Here is a 13,059-nt window from a genome sequence, read left to right on the forward strand (position 1 = left end):
CTGGGCAACCTGGCGAAACCCCATCTCCACAAAAAGATACAAAATTAGCTGGGTGTGGTGGTGGGCATCTGTAGTCCCAGCTACTCAGGAAGCTGAGGTGGGAGGATAACCTGAGTCCAGAAGGCTGCAGTGAGCTGTGATCATACCACTGTACCCCAGCCTGGGTGGCAGAGTGAGACCCTGTCCCAAAAAAAAAAAGAGTCTCAAGTGAGCCAATGTCACAGGAGAAGTAGACATGCCCCCGTAGAGGCATCGGGGATCAGAGGGGACTCTCAAGAAGAGAGTAAATCTTAGGGATTCCTCTCCCCTCCAGGAATACTTCCATCCAGTCAAGAAAGGGCATGGGATTGGCACTAACTTCCCCCGTCAATTTTAACTCCTTCATGGCCCTCATCTGAAAAGCCTCATGTGGTTTGTAGGACCTCTGAGTTTGGGGAGAGTGTGAGAGCTCATTTCATCCAATCACTATCCCATGGAGTTCCCCTCTCTAGGAGAGACTGTTTGAATTCCAACAACAGCCCATCATTTGAAAGGCAACCCACAGCTGTGTTAAAAAGGTCTCTCTTAAATTCAATTGTAATGTCTCTTTGACACCTGACATTTCTATTCACAGGTCCTCTTGAGTCCTGGAGTCATAGATGAAGTCCAATTCACTTTCACTGGGCAGTCTTTGGACTATATCATGACAGTTAAGCTACTCTGCCCACTTGATTTTTCAAGTTCAGTACTTTCCTAGGGGATTAAAACACAGGGTATTCTCCCTTCTCCATCCATTACACTTCTGCTTAATGGATGAAACCACCATACTGCTCCACTCTTCAGGCAAAGACAGTCCCAGGTCAGAGGTTTTTTTGTTTTGCTTTATGTTTTTTTGAGACAGGGTCTTGCTTTGTTGCCCAGGCTGGAGTAAACTGGCATGACCATGGCTCACTGCAGCCTCTACCTCTCAGGCTCAAGTAATCCTCCTGCCTTAGCCTTCTCAGTAGCTGGGACCACAGGTATGCATCACTATGCCCAGCTTTTTTTTTTTTTTTTTTTTTTTTTTTTTGGTAGAGATGAAGTCTTGCTATGTTGCCCAGGCTGGTCTTGAACTTCTGGCTTCAAGTGCTCCCCCAAATTTGGCCTCCCAAAGTGCTGGGGTTACATGTGTGAGCCACTGCACCCAGCCTTCTTCTTTTTCTTTCTTTTTTTTTTTTTTAAGACGGAGTCTTGCTCTGTCACCCAGGCTGGAGAGCAATGGCATGATCTCAGCTCACTGCAACTTCCACTTCCCAGGTTCAAGCCATTCTCCTGCCTCAGCCTCCCAAGTAGCTGGGACTACAGGCATGTGACACCATGCCCAGCTAATTTTTGTATTTTAATAGAGACGGGGTCTCACCATGTTGGCCAGGCTGGTGTTGAACTCCTCACCTCAAGTGATCCACCCACCTCAGCCTCCCAGAGTGCTGGGATTACAGGCGTGAGCCACTGTGCCTGGCCGCCTTCTTTTTTTTTTTTTTTTTTTTTTTTGAGACTGATCTCACTCTGTTGTCCAGGCTGGAGTGCAGTGGTGCAATCATAACTCACCACAGCCTTGACCTCATGGACTCGAGCGATCCTGCTGCCTCAGCCTCCCAAAGTGCTGGGAATACAGGCATGAACCACTGCACCTGGCGGAGGTCAGAGTGTCAGAGAAGTGTCAGAGAGGGGAGGGGTGCTGTCTCGGCTCCCCGCTCCTAGCTGTCTCTACAGTGAGTCCCCATCTCCACCCCCAGGGCCCAGCCAGGCTTTTTGTGCGTAGGCAGCAGTGCCTGCTGTTTCAACAGCTTCATCTTGTGTTTAATCTTCCCCATCATCAGTACCACACATTTTGGTACACATGCTCAACAGTCATTTTGGCATTTTGAGGACACATGTCTGTCCAGATGGTCTCAACTTCAAATAGTCTGTCCTGATCTGATGGCCCCATAAGCAGACTATCCTGGGGGATCACTGGCTTCTACCTTGGCTTGGAAAACATGGCCATATGTCATAAAATTGTTGGTGTTGGAATTGGTGTTAGATAGTTCAGGCCTCATGCTCTGTGGTCTTACCCTCCACTCTCGCCTCCTTCTAGGACACTCTCCACATGACACCTCTTCAGGCACTGAGCTCTACCAGCTCCCAAGTCATTGTGTGCTCTTTCCTGCCTCCACACCTTTGTCTTTGCTGGTCTCTCTGCTTGGAATATCCCTTCTTGCCCCTTCTCCACTAAACCAGTTTGTACTCCGAGATTCAGCTCTGGTGCCCCCTTTCTATAAACCTCCTCCATAATGTGTGGAAGCCTTCTCCTTTTGCCTTCCATTCTGTCTTGGGCAGATCTCTGCACATTTTCTTTATGCCATGCCAGCCACCAGCAGGCAGGTGTTCAGGAAGTGCCTGCTGAGTGGCTGACTAAAAGGCAGGCAGACAGAAAGTGAGACCAAGCACCCAAGCCAGAATCTAACACTTCAGCACAATTGGTTAAGTCCCTGGTGATAACCAATCATTTCCCTTATGTAAGGTTTTGTGTGTGAGAGAAAGAGAGAAAAGAGACAATCTTGTGAGTAGGGACCTTGCCCCTTATTTTGTCCAGCCCAGCACTGTCATAAGGAGTGGGCAAAAAGGCCACCCAGTCCCAGGTCATCAGAAGGGTCAAGATATCACTTTTCCAAGGAGGAAGGCAGATTGAGTAAATCCAAGAGGGGCTCCACTGCCACCCGACTGCCGGAGGATTCAAGGGACTCATGATTCTGAGCCTGGCCCTAAATAGAAGTTGGGGTGGGAAAAAAACTCAGCGTGTTCTCTAAATAGCTTCATGCCCTTGCCATCTGCTGCCAGGCAGTCAGGAAAGAAATCATTACATGGTTTCCTTCAGTAACTGTAAGAGTTGTGTTCTCATACAATGGAGCCCCCAGTCACAAACAAGCTCCCACCTACTTTTCCTCTCTGGGACCCAGAACGGGGCTAGAACTCACCTGTTCTGTCCATCACCCAAAGAGGGGCTCCTGGACTCTCAGTTCTCAAAACTGAAGTCCCTGGAATGGAAGAAAGTCAACTTGCTTCTCTCCAGACTGCAATCAATCTGGTTTGGTTTCTGATTAGTAAATCAGGAGGTGGACCTAGTGACTTCAACTCAAACCCAGGGGCTTGGAGAGAACCCCAAGAATGGTGCTGTTAGTTTGTAATGTTTACCATCTCTCCAGCTTCTGAGATGTTACTAATCGCATATGAAACAAGACTACAATACCATCAACTTTCGCATTAAATTCCTTTTTTTTTTTTTTTGAGACAGAGTCTCACTCTGTCACCCAGGCTGGAGTGCAGTGGCGCGATCTCGGCTCACTGCAAGCTCCGCCTCCCGGGTTCACGCCATTCTCCTGTCTCAGCCTCCCGAGTAGCTGGGACTACAGGCGCCTGCCACTATGCCCGGTTAATTTTTTTGTAGTTTTAGTAGAGACGGGGTTTCACCGTGTTAGCCAGGATGGTCTTGATCTCCTGACCTCGTGATCCGCCCGCCTCGGCCTCCCAAAGTGCTGGGATTACAGGCGTGAGCCACCGCGCCCAGCCTAAATTCCTTTTAATTCAAAAAACCAGGGAACAGGCTGGGCATGGTGGCTCACGCCTGTAATCCCAGCACTCTGGGAGGCTGAGGCAGGTGGATCGCTTGAGGTCAGAAGTTCGAGACCAGCTTGGCCAACATAGTGAAACCCCAACTCTACTTAAAAAAAAAAAAAAAAAAATTCAAAAATTAGCTGGTTGTGGTGGTGCACACCTGTAGTCCCAGCTACTTGGGAGGCTGAGGCACAAGAATTGCTTGGGCCCAGGATGCAGCAAGCCAAGGTTGCACCACTGCACTCCAGCCTAGGTGACAGAGCAAGACTGTCTCAAAAAATGAATAAATAAGTTCCTTTTAGCTCAAGAAACCAGGGAATAGGTAGGTCACAGTGGCTCACACCTGTAATCCCAGCACTCTGGGAGGCCAAGGCAGGTAGATCACTTAAGTCAGGAGTTCAAGACCAGCCTGGCCAACAGGGCAAAACCCCGTCTCTACTAAAAATATAAAAATTAGCCAGGCATGGTGGTGTACACCTATAGTCTCAGCTACTCAGGAGGTTGAGGCAGGAAGATCACTTGAGCCTGGGAAGCAGAGGTGCGGGGAGTCAAGATCCCACCACTACACCACAGCCTGGGCGACAGAGTGAGACTCTGTATCAAAAAAACAAAAACAACGTACACACACACACACAAACCAGGGAACAAAAATCTCCGTTTTATGCCCCCTCCCCCAATCCCCCAGCAAGTGCTTCTCTCTCTTTCATCCTTACCTAACCTCCAGTGATCTTTCCCCATGACATCCATACGACATGCTTCATGCAAAGTTTTTTGACTAAAGGAATCTGTTACCCATTATCCCAAACCTCTTCAATACAATCAAGCAAAAAAACTATTCAGTTTCTTTTTATAACATTATCAGCTTGTTTGTAGTAGTATATTGCCATCACTGAAGTCACAGTGACTTTAATACACATCTTAGGCCAGGTGCCATGGCTCATGCTGTAATTCTAGCACTTTGGGAGGCCAAGGCAGGAGGACTGCTTGGGGCTAGGAGTTTGAAACCAGCCTGGGCGACATAGCGAGACCCTGTCTCAACAAAAAAAAAATAAAAATATTAACCAGATGTGGTGTGTGTGCCTGCAGTCCCAGCTATTTAGGAAGTTGAGGTGGGCTGATCCCTTTACTCCAGGAGGTTGAGGCCACAGTTAGCTATGATTGCAGCTATGATTGCAGCTGCAGTCCAGCCTGGGTGACAGAGTCTGTCTTGGAAAAAAAAAAAAAAAATCTCAAATTGTTCTCCATATTGCCCCCAGAATAAAAATCCACATTCCAAGGCAAGGCTTAATTTGTTTACTAAGTAGTAGCAAGAAAAGTGTTGAGCCTTAATGTCTAATTTTAAATAAATTAAGAGGCTTTATAAACATAGGTCTTGACTTTTGTCAATTAACTAAACCCCCAGTTGAACCCTGTATAAGGGACTCTGCAGAAATAGAGCCTATTTTAGGATCTTTGTTTTGTTTTAGAATCTTTGTTTTTAATCAACAGGCTACTAAACTTTTGTCCCCACCTTTCAATTAGGAGGATGGTGGTCACCACCCAGAGGGCTTCATTTCCATTGTTTCCTAGGAATTTTCCCTATTCCCAACAAAGTGCCTTTCAACTCTGCTGGGAGCTGTGACACCTACATTACTTGTACACTATTAGTTACAAATGTTGGATAGTCTAGTTGATACAAACATCAGATAGTCTAGTTGAAATTATGTGTGTATCTAAATTCAATAAAATGAGCTAAATTAACTGGACCTTATTTTCTTTATTCTTTTTTTTTTTTTTTTTTTTTTTTTGAGAGAGGGTCTCACTCTGTCTCCCAGGCTGGAGTGCAATGGCACAATCACCATTCATTGTGGCCTTGACCTCCCTGGGTTCAAGTGATCCTCCCAACTCAGCCTCTGGAGTAGCTAAGACTACAGGTACATGTTACCATGCCCAGCTAATTTTTGTGTTCTTTGTAGAGACGAGATCTTGCTATGTTGCCCAGGCTGGTCTCAAACTCTTGGGCTCAAGCAAGGATCCACCTGCCTTGGCTTCCCAAAAGTGCTGGGATCACAGGTGTGAGCCACTATGCCCAGAGATCTTTTTTCTTTTTTCTTTTTTGAGACAGAGTTTCTCTCTGTCACCCAGGCTGGAGTGCAGTGGCGTGATCTTGGCTCACTGCAACCTCTGCCCCCGGGGTTCAAGTGATTCTCCTGCCTCAGCCTCCCAAGTAGCTGAGATTACAGGCGCGTGCCACCACACCTGGCTAATTTTTGTATTTTTAGTAGAGATGGGGTTTCACCATGTTGGTCAGGCTGGTCTCAAACTCCTGACTTCAGGTGATCCACCTGCCTTAGCCTCCCAAAGTGCTGGGATTACAGGTGTGAGCCGCTGTGCCTGGACCCACAAATTTTTTTTAAGCATTGGTCCCTTCAGTGCATTCACTATTTCTATCTACTTGTTAGTTTCTTTTTTCTTTTTTTTTGAGACAGGGTCTCACTGTGTTGCCCAGGCTGGAGTGCAGTGGCACAATCACGGCTTACTGCAGCCTCGAACTCCTGGGCTCAAGCAGTCCTCCCACCTCAGCTTCTGAATAGGACTACAGGTATGTGTCACTATGCCCAGCTAATTTTTTTTATAGAAGCAGGGTCTTGCTATGTTGCCAAGGCTGATCTCCAACTCCTGGCCTCAAGCAGTCCTCCTGCCTCGGCCTCCCAAAGTGCTGGGATTGCAGGTATGAGCCATTGCTCCCAGCCTCTACTTGTTAGTTTCAACTCAAATATATATATATATATTTTTGGAGATGGAGTTTCACTCTTGTTGCCCAGGGTGGAGTGCAATGGCGCGATCTCGGTTCACTGCAACCTCCACCTCCCGGGTTCAAGCAATTCTCCTGCCTCAGCCTCCTGAGTAGCTGGGATTACAGGCATGTGCCACCATGCCTGGCTAATTTTGAATTTGTAGTAGAGACGGGGTTTCTCCATGTTGGTCAGGCTGGTCTCGAACTCCCGACCTCAGCTGATCCACCCACCTCAGCTTCCCAAAGTGCTGGGATTACAAGGCGTGAGCCACCGTGCCCGGCTCCATAGGTAAATATTCTGATAGGCCCAACTGTAATAGAGTTGTGATGGATTATACTGAAGAGCTAGCACAAAGCTTGTTGTCATTGCTGTACATTGTTAGTGGGAAGGTTAAAGGGATGGCTATAGAAAGGTTTTATATTTAGATTTAAATCTCTAACTTAATAATCCTTACCAAAATCATTACTTCTTTTTTGTTTCACTGATTGGCTAAGGATCATTTATTATTAGCAGTATTGTTATATCAATATTTCTCCCAAATGAAAAATTTAGACTTCAGCATCAGAAAAAGCTGAGAGGTCAGGCGTGGTGGCTGATGCCTGTAATCCCAGCACTTTGGGAGGCTAAAGTGGGAGGATACCTTCAGCCAGGAGTTCAAGACCAGCCTGGGCAACATAAGGAGACACTGTCCCCACAAAAAAAAAAAGAAAGGGAAGAAAGGGAAAAGAAGGGGAAAGGGAAGGAAAGGAAAAAAAAAAAAAAAAAGAAAAAGAAGGCTGGGTGCAGTGGCTCATGCCTGTAATCTCAGCACTTTGGGAGGCCGAGGAGGGCAGATCACCTGAAGTCAGGAGTTCAAGACCAGCCTGGCCAACATGGTGAAACCCTGTCTCTACTAAAAATACAAAAAATTAGCCGAGCATGGTGGCATGTGCTTATAATCCCAGCTACTCAGGAGGCTGAGATAGGAGAACCACTTGAAGCTGGGAGGCAGAGGTTGCAGTGAGCAGAGATGGCGCCACTACACTCCAGCCTGGGCAACAAGAGCAAAACTCCATCTCAAAAAAAAAAAAAAAAAAAAAAAAAAGCCGGATGTGATGGCTCACGCCTGTAATCCTAGCACTTTGGACTTTGGGAGGCCGAGGTGGGTGGATCACGAGGTCAAGAGATCGAGACCATCCTGGCCAACATGGTGAAACCCCATCTCTACTAAAAATATAAAAATTAGCTGGGCGTGGTGGCACGTGCCTGTAGTCCCAGCTACTCGGGAAGCTGAGGCAGGAGAATCACTTGAACCTGGGAGGCGGACGTTGCAGTGAGCCAAGATCGTGCCACTGCACTCCAGCCTGGGCAACAAGAGCGAAGCTTCATCTCAAAACAAAAGAAAAGAGAGAAAGAGGGAGGGAGAGAGAGAGAAGAAAGAAAAAAAAAGAGAGAGAGTATGTAAAAAAGAAAAGAAAAAAACTGAGAGGCTTGTTAAAGAGTCAGATTCCTGCCTCCCACTTCCACCCCCAGATCTAGTGAATCACAATCTCTGGTAGGAATTTTTTTAAGCGTGTGTGTGTGTGTGTGTGTGTGTGTTTTAAAGCTCTCCAGGAGATTCTGTGCATACTAGAGAAACTTAATATAGATAAAATGGTTGTCTTATTTTTCACATTTCAACTGAGTCGACATTGTGTACTACTTCAGTTTGTCCGTAAGTTGTTTTCAGTTTTACCATGCAAATTAGGCCTTGGTACTTGAGCAAAGGTACCTTAGAATCCTTGCACTAAGAAAAAGTTCTACAATCTTTGCAATTTTCAAAGTCCAAGAAATTTCTAACGAACAAAATGAAAATTATGGTTGAATAATAAAAATGGAACTTGACACTAGAGTTCTTCAAGACCAGATTAGTATTTTATTTTTCCCTTCCTAACACTCAAATTCATGGCAGGTGAAAAGATAATAGAACATAATCAAACTAACATATAAACACAATTCAAAAACGTTTAACCATCTATTATAGCTCTTTGTTGTAAAACACACAAAGTTAAACAGAAACATCTTTATATAAATTATCCTTAATAATCTGTATACACTGTAAAACAATTGAAAATTCACACCAAGATCCTAGTGCAAGCAGTGGTGTACAAAAGTGCAAACAAGGTTAGTGATTAACAACTTACCATCAATATACCACTTCAACATACTTTACATTCAGCCAAATACTGAAGGTTTCACCATGGAAAAACACTTTTATCACTTTTAAAGTAACTTGACTATGTTCACCCTGAGTGCTCTTGCCTCAGTATGGCAACTGATTATGAGTTCAGGTTAGGAGCAACACCAGGGAATACAGAAACCCACATTAAGTTGGCCATTCTGACATGAATCTATACTTGAAAATGAAAACAATCCCAAAGAAAACCTGTATGTCAAAAACAGAACTGTTCCTGCCTTTCACCCCAAAATATTTAAAACTAAATCTAAGCCACTATTTAAAATGCATGCTGGCCGGGCGCAGTGGTTCACGCCTATAATCTAGCACTTTGGGAGGCTGAGGCAGGTGGATCACGTGAGGTCAGAAGTTCGACAAGCCTGGACACATGGTGAAACCCTGTCTCTACTAACAATACAAATATTAGCCAGCTGTGGTGGCGCACGCCTGTAATCCCAGCTACTTGGAAGGCTGAGGCAGGAGAATCACTTGAAGCTGGGAGGTGGAGGTTGCAGTGAGTGGAGATCACACCACTGCACTCCAGCCTGGGTGACAAAGCAAGACTCCATCTCAAACAAACAAACAAAAAAGTATGCTGAAGAAGAATCCATCTACTCCAGTGCAGCTTTTCCAAAAATAGTTCTGTGTAAACTCAGTTTTCTATTTCTGCCCTAAAATCTATTTGGGGCAGGGGACACACCTGAAACAAAGTTGGCTTTGGATAACTTCGCTTACTTTCCTTTGAATACTTTGGATTCTGTTTAAAAGTATGATGAAAGCCATGAACAACAATTAGTGCCATTAAATATATTAGCTATTTAATGCTCTAAATTATAAGGACAAAAATTAATTGGTTCAGAACTGCATCTTTAATAGACTCTGTGGCTTCCCTTGACACTGGAGGATCTTTAAAATCCAGGTGTTGGGTGGGGATTTGTGAGGGGGAATGGTAACAGGGTTCAGAAGTGGAAACACGGTTTTAACAAAATTCCAGTCACTTTATACAGAGGCAGAGTCACATATCCCAAGAGCTGGTTCTTCTTTTATTTGGTTAAAAAGCACTAACTTGAATTTCAAAAGAAGGATAATAATGGAAATGACCAGAAGCATCAACATGTAGTTTTAGGCTGGGCACAGTGGCTCATGTGTATAATCCCAGCACTTTGCGAGGCCGAGGCGAGTGGATCACTTAAGATCAGGAGCTCGAGACCAGCCTGGCCAAATGATGAAACCCTGTCTCTACTAAAAATACAAAAATTAACTGGGCATGGTGTGGTGCACCTGTAATCCCAGCTACTCAGGATGGTGAGGCACGAGAATTGCTTGAACCTGGGAAGCAGAGGTTGCAGTGAGCCAAGATTGCACCACTGCACTCCAGCCTGGGCAACAGAGTGAGACTTCATCTCAAAAAAAAAAAAAAAAAAAAAGAAAAAGAAAAGAAAAAACAAACATGCAGTTTTGATAATTTAGTCCTTAATTGAAGCACACTGTTTTTCTAAACTCTTATATTTATAGCAAAGCCTCTGGCTTTTAATGTAGGCTATCTTTTATTCACTATTAATTTTGCATTAAGAAACTTATGTTTGCTAATTTCTATTTTTTCATTGTTTCTTGAAGATTTTTTAATGCTTCAACTTTTTACATATGTTTAAAATGATTTAAACAATATGCTCCAAATTAAATGAACAGAAGGAATTTTGAGAGATTTCCCTTTATGTAGCTATTCTCAGTGCACTCTGGTCAAATTTTACTTGGCAATAAATCCTTGCAAACGTCAGTCATGTAAGTGACTAACAAGACTGAAATACCACATTGAGTCACATACCAAATACAGTTTCAGAAAATGTAAACCTTTCCCCTGAAACTCTCCAATCATGTTAACTAGAACTATACTGTTTCTAATGATGGAACCTGTGAAATGCTGGGTTTTGAATGTAGTTAATAAAATAATTTTCTAGAATGCAAGAAACACTATTATCACAGTTATCACCCTATTTTAATGATTTATAAGTAGTTTATGTGCTTTCCATCACTATAAAGTATGGGCCAGTTGAAAATTGGCCGGGCACGGCGGCTCACGCCTGTAATCCCAGCACTTTGGGAGGCTGAGGCGGGCAGATCACGAGGTCAGGAGTTCGAGACCAGCCTGGCCAACATAGTGAAACCCCATCTCTACTAAAAATACAAAAATTAGCCGGGCATGGTGGCGTGCGCCTGTAGTCCCAGCTACTCAGGAGGCTGAGGCAGGAGAATCACTTGAACCCCGGAGGTGGAGGTTGCAGTAAGCAGAGATTGTGCCACTGCACTCTAGCCTGGGCAACAAAGCAAGACTCCATCTCAAAAAAAAAAACAAAAAACAAAAAAACAAAAAACAAAAACAAAAGATGAGCCGGTTGAAAACTAAGAAAGAAACAACGTTCTGCTTTTATGCTATAAACCACAAAAAATTTGTATATGGATCCAGGTACACAAAACTAAAATTTAGGTCTGCACAGGCAGTATCTGTGTTCATATATCTTTGGCACTCATACAAAGATACTGGTTTAAACCAACAGTGAATAATTTTTTTTCATATACTTTAGGAAATGTCTGTTCTCCAATTAAAAAATGCTATAATCTCCATTCTAAAAATTCACTGAGATAAACTGAAATCTATCAATTTAACCAGCTGTGATCCAAAAGTGTAATTAACGGCAGTCGGTGAAACAGGTATGGGATCTCTTTAAAAGTGTAAAAGTGGGTTGAGACCTTATATTTTTACATTTCAGACTTTAGATTTTAAAAAATCTTTTGGACAGTGCCTGATTTGTATGTATACCACAGTGTTAACTACGCCCTAGCATCTTGCAGTGTGGGACACACAATTAGCCTATGTCCCCAGTACTAGTATTTACCTGGGAAATACTCCATGGATGCACACATTCACACAGGCACATGCAGAGTTGTCTTTCCTCTGTGCTTCTACTGTTTCTTGCCATCCTCTTAATTTGGTTCTCTTGAAAAAGAGCAGTACCCAGTGCATATACTCTGGAGAGGTTCTCAAAGCTGGACAGTAAGTCCTCTGGCTCAGGAACTCTGCCCCCTAAAGCTGGGAGGAAAGCTGGTTGCTCCTAAACATGGCTTCCTTTCTAGAGGCTCGGGCCATAAAAATCTTATGTCTTTGGGAAAATATCCACAGTTTAGCTGTGGTCCACAAAGTGACTTTGTTTCTTTGATCCTAGTGTTACAATTAGAATGAGGGTTCTGGAGCGAGATATATTACACCAGAAAGCATTTTTCCTGGCTAGAGAAACCAGTATGTTTTTTTTCCTTTATACCCATTTACAACACAAATAATTAGCTTCTTCAGTATCATAATAGATACTCTAGGAAATACTTGAAGAAAGGCAGGTCCCTGAAGGTACTGAAGACAGATAACATGAACAAGAGGCAGTTATTTTTAATAAGGCTTAGTTCTATTTAGTCAGAACTTAAGGAGTACTTTAAACCTATCTGGAAGAAGAAATCAATAGGCTGCAATGTCATGTTCTACTTTTCCCGTAGTGTTACTGAGGTTTCCAGGAAGGGAGGGAGCACTTTTGTTTTCATTTAGAAAGAAGATGAAAGCGAAAACAGAATAGTCAGATTACTGAAACCAAATGTCATTTTAAGAAGCGACCTTGTCAGCTTAGCTAAATAGTAATTCCTTCCAGTCATATTCCTCAATCCTTATCTGCTTCATAGGTTATATTATCAATGACAAAAAGGACTGTAACTCTGACATGGACAATGGCTACAGAAAACACTAATTTTTGATATTAAAATTATTCTTGATGGAATTGGTTAAATATACTATAAAACTTGGCTTATAATCAGGATAAATCTTAAACTTGAGGGTCTTTAAAAATACATTTTTGGCACTTACCTTTCATCTTATATTACTAATGATGGGAATCTCAAACATATAAAAAAAGAATTCAGTTTCTTAGGAAATTATAACGCTTTTGAAAAACTAAAATTTTCTTAGTAAGCCTAGCAATGAGGCTTGCAGGCCCTATCACATGGCAAGCATAATATCTAAAAACAAAAGTCAGTTCAGGCATGGTAGCTCACGCCTATAATCCCAGAACTTTGGGAGGCCAAGGCAGGCAGATCACTTGAGGTCAGGAGTTTGAGACCAGCCTGGCCAACATGGTGAAACTCCGTCTCTAAAACAAAATGAAACAGAGCAAAAAAAAAAAAGCCCAACAAACAAAAAGTCGTCTTTGTTGTATGGAGTAAGAACTACCTGAGAGCAAATAAGAAAAAAGAAAATTGGAAACAAGCACTTGTTTTCTTCTACCAGGATATAAAATATGCCAAAGAATACAAAAGAGCTATAGGATAGGAACAAAATCTCCACATATCTCAGACTGACACAGAACAAGCTGTTTTATTCCTCAGATATACATGTCTCTACAATGAAACTGCACACAAGGTCCTACTTATTGCTTGCCC

The sequence above is a fragment of the Pan paniscus genome, chromosome 4 (assembly GCF_029289425.2).
Source record: "Pan paniscus chromosome 4, NHGRI_mPanPan1-v2.0_pri, whole genome shotgun sequence".
In the NCBI taxonomy this organism is placed as follows: domain Eukaryota; kingdom Metazoa; phylum Chordata; class Mammalia; order Primates; family Hominidae; genus Pan; species Pan paniscus.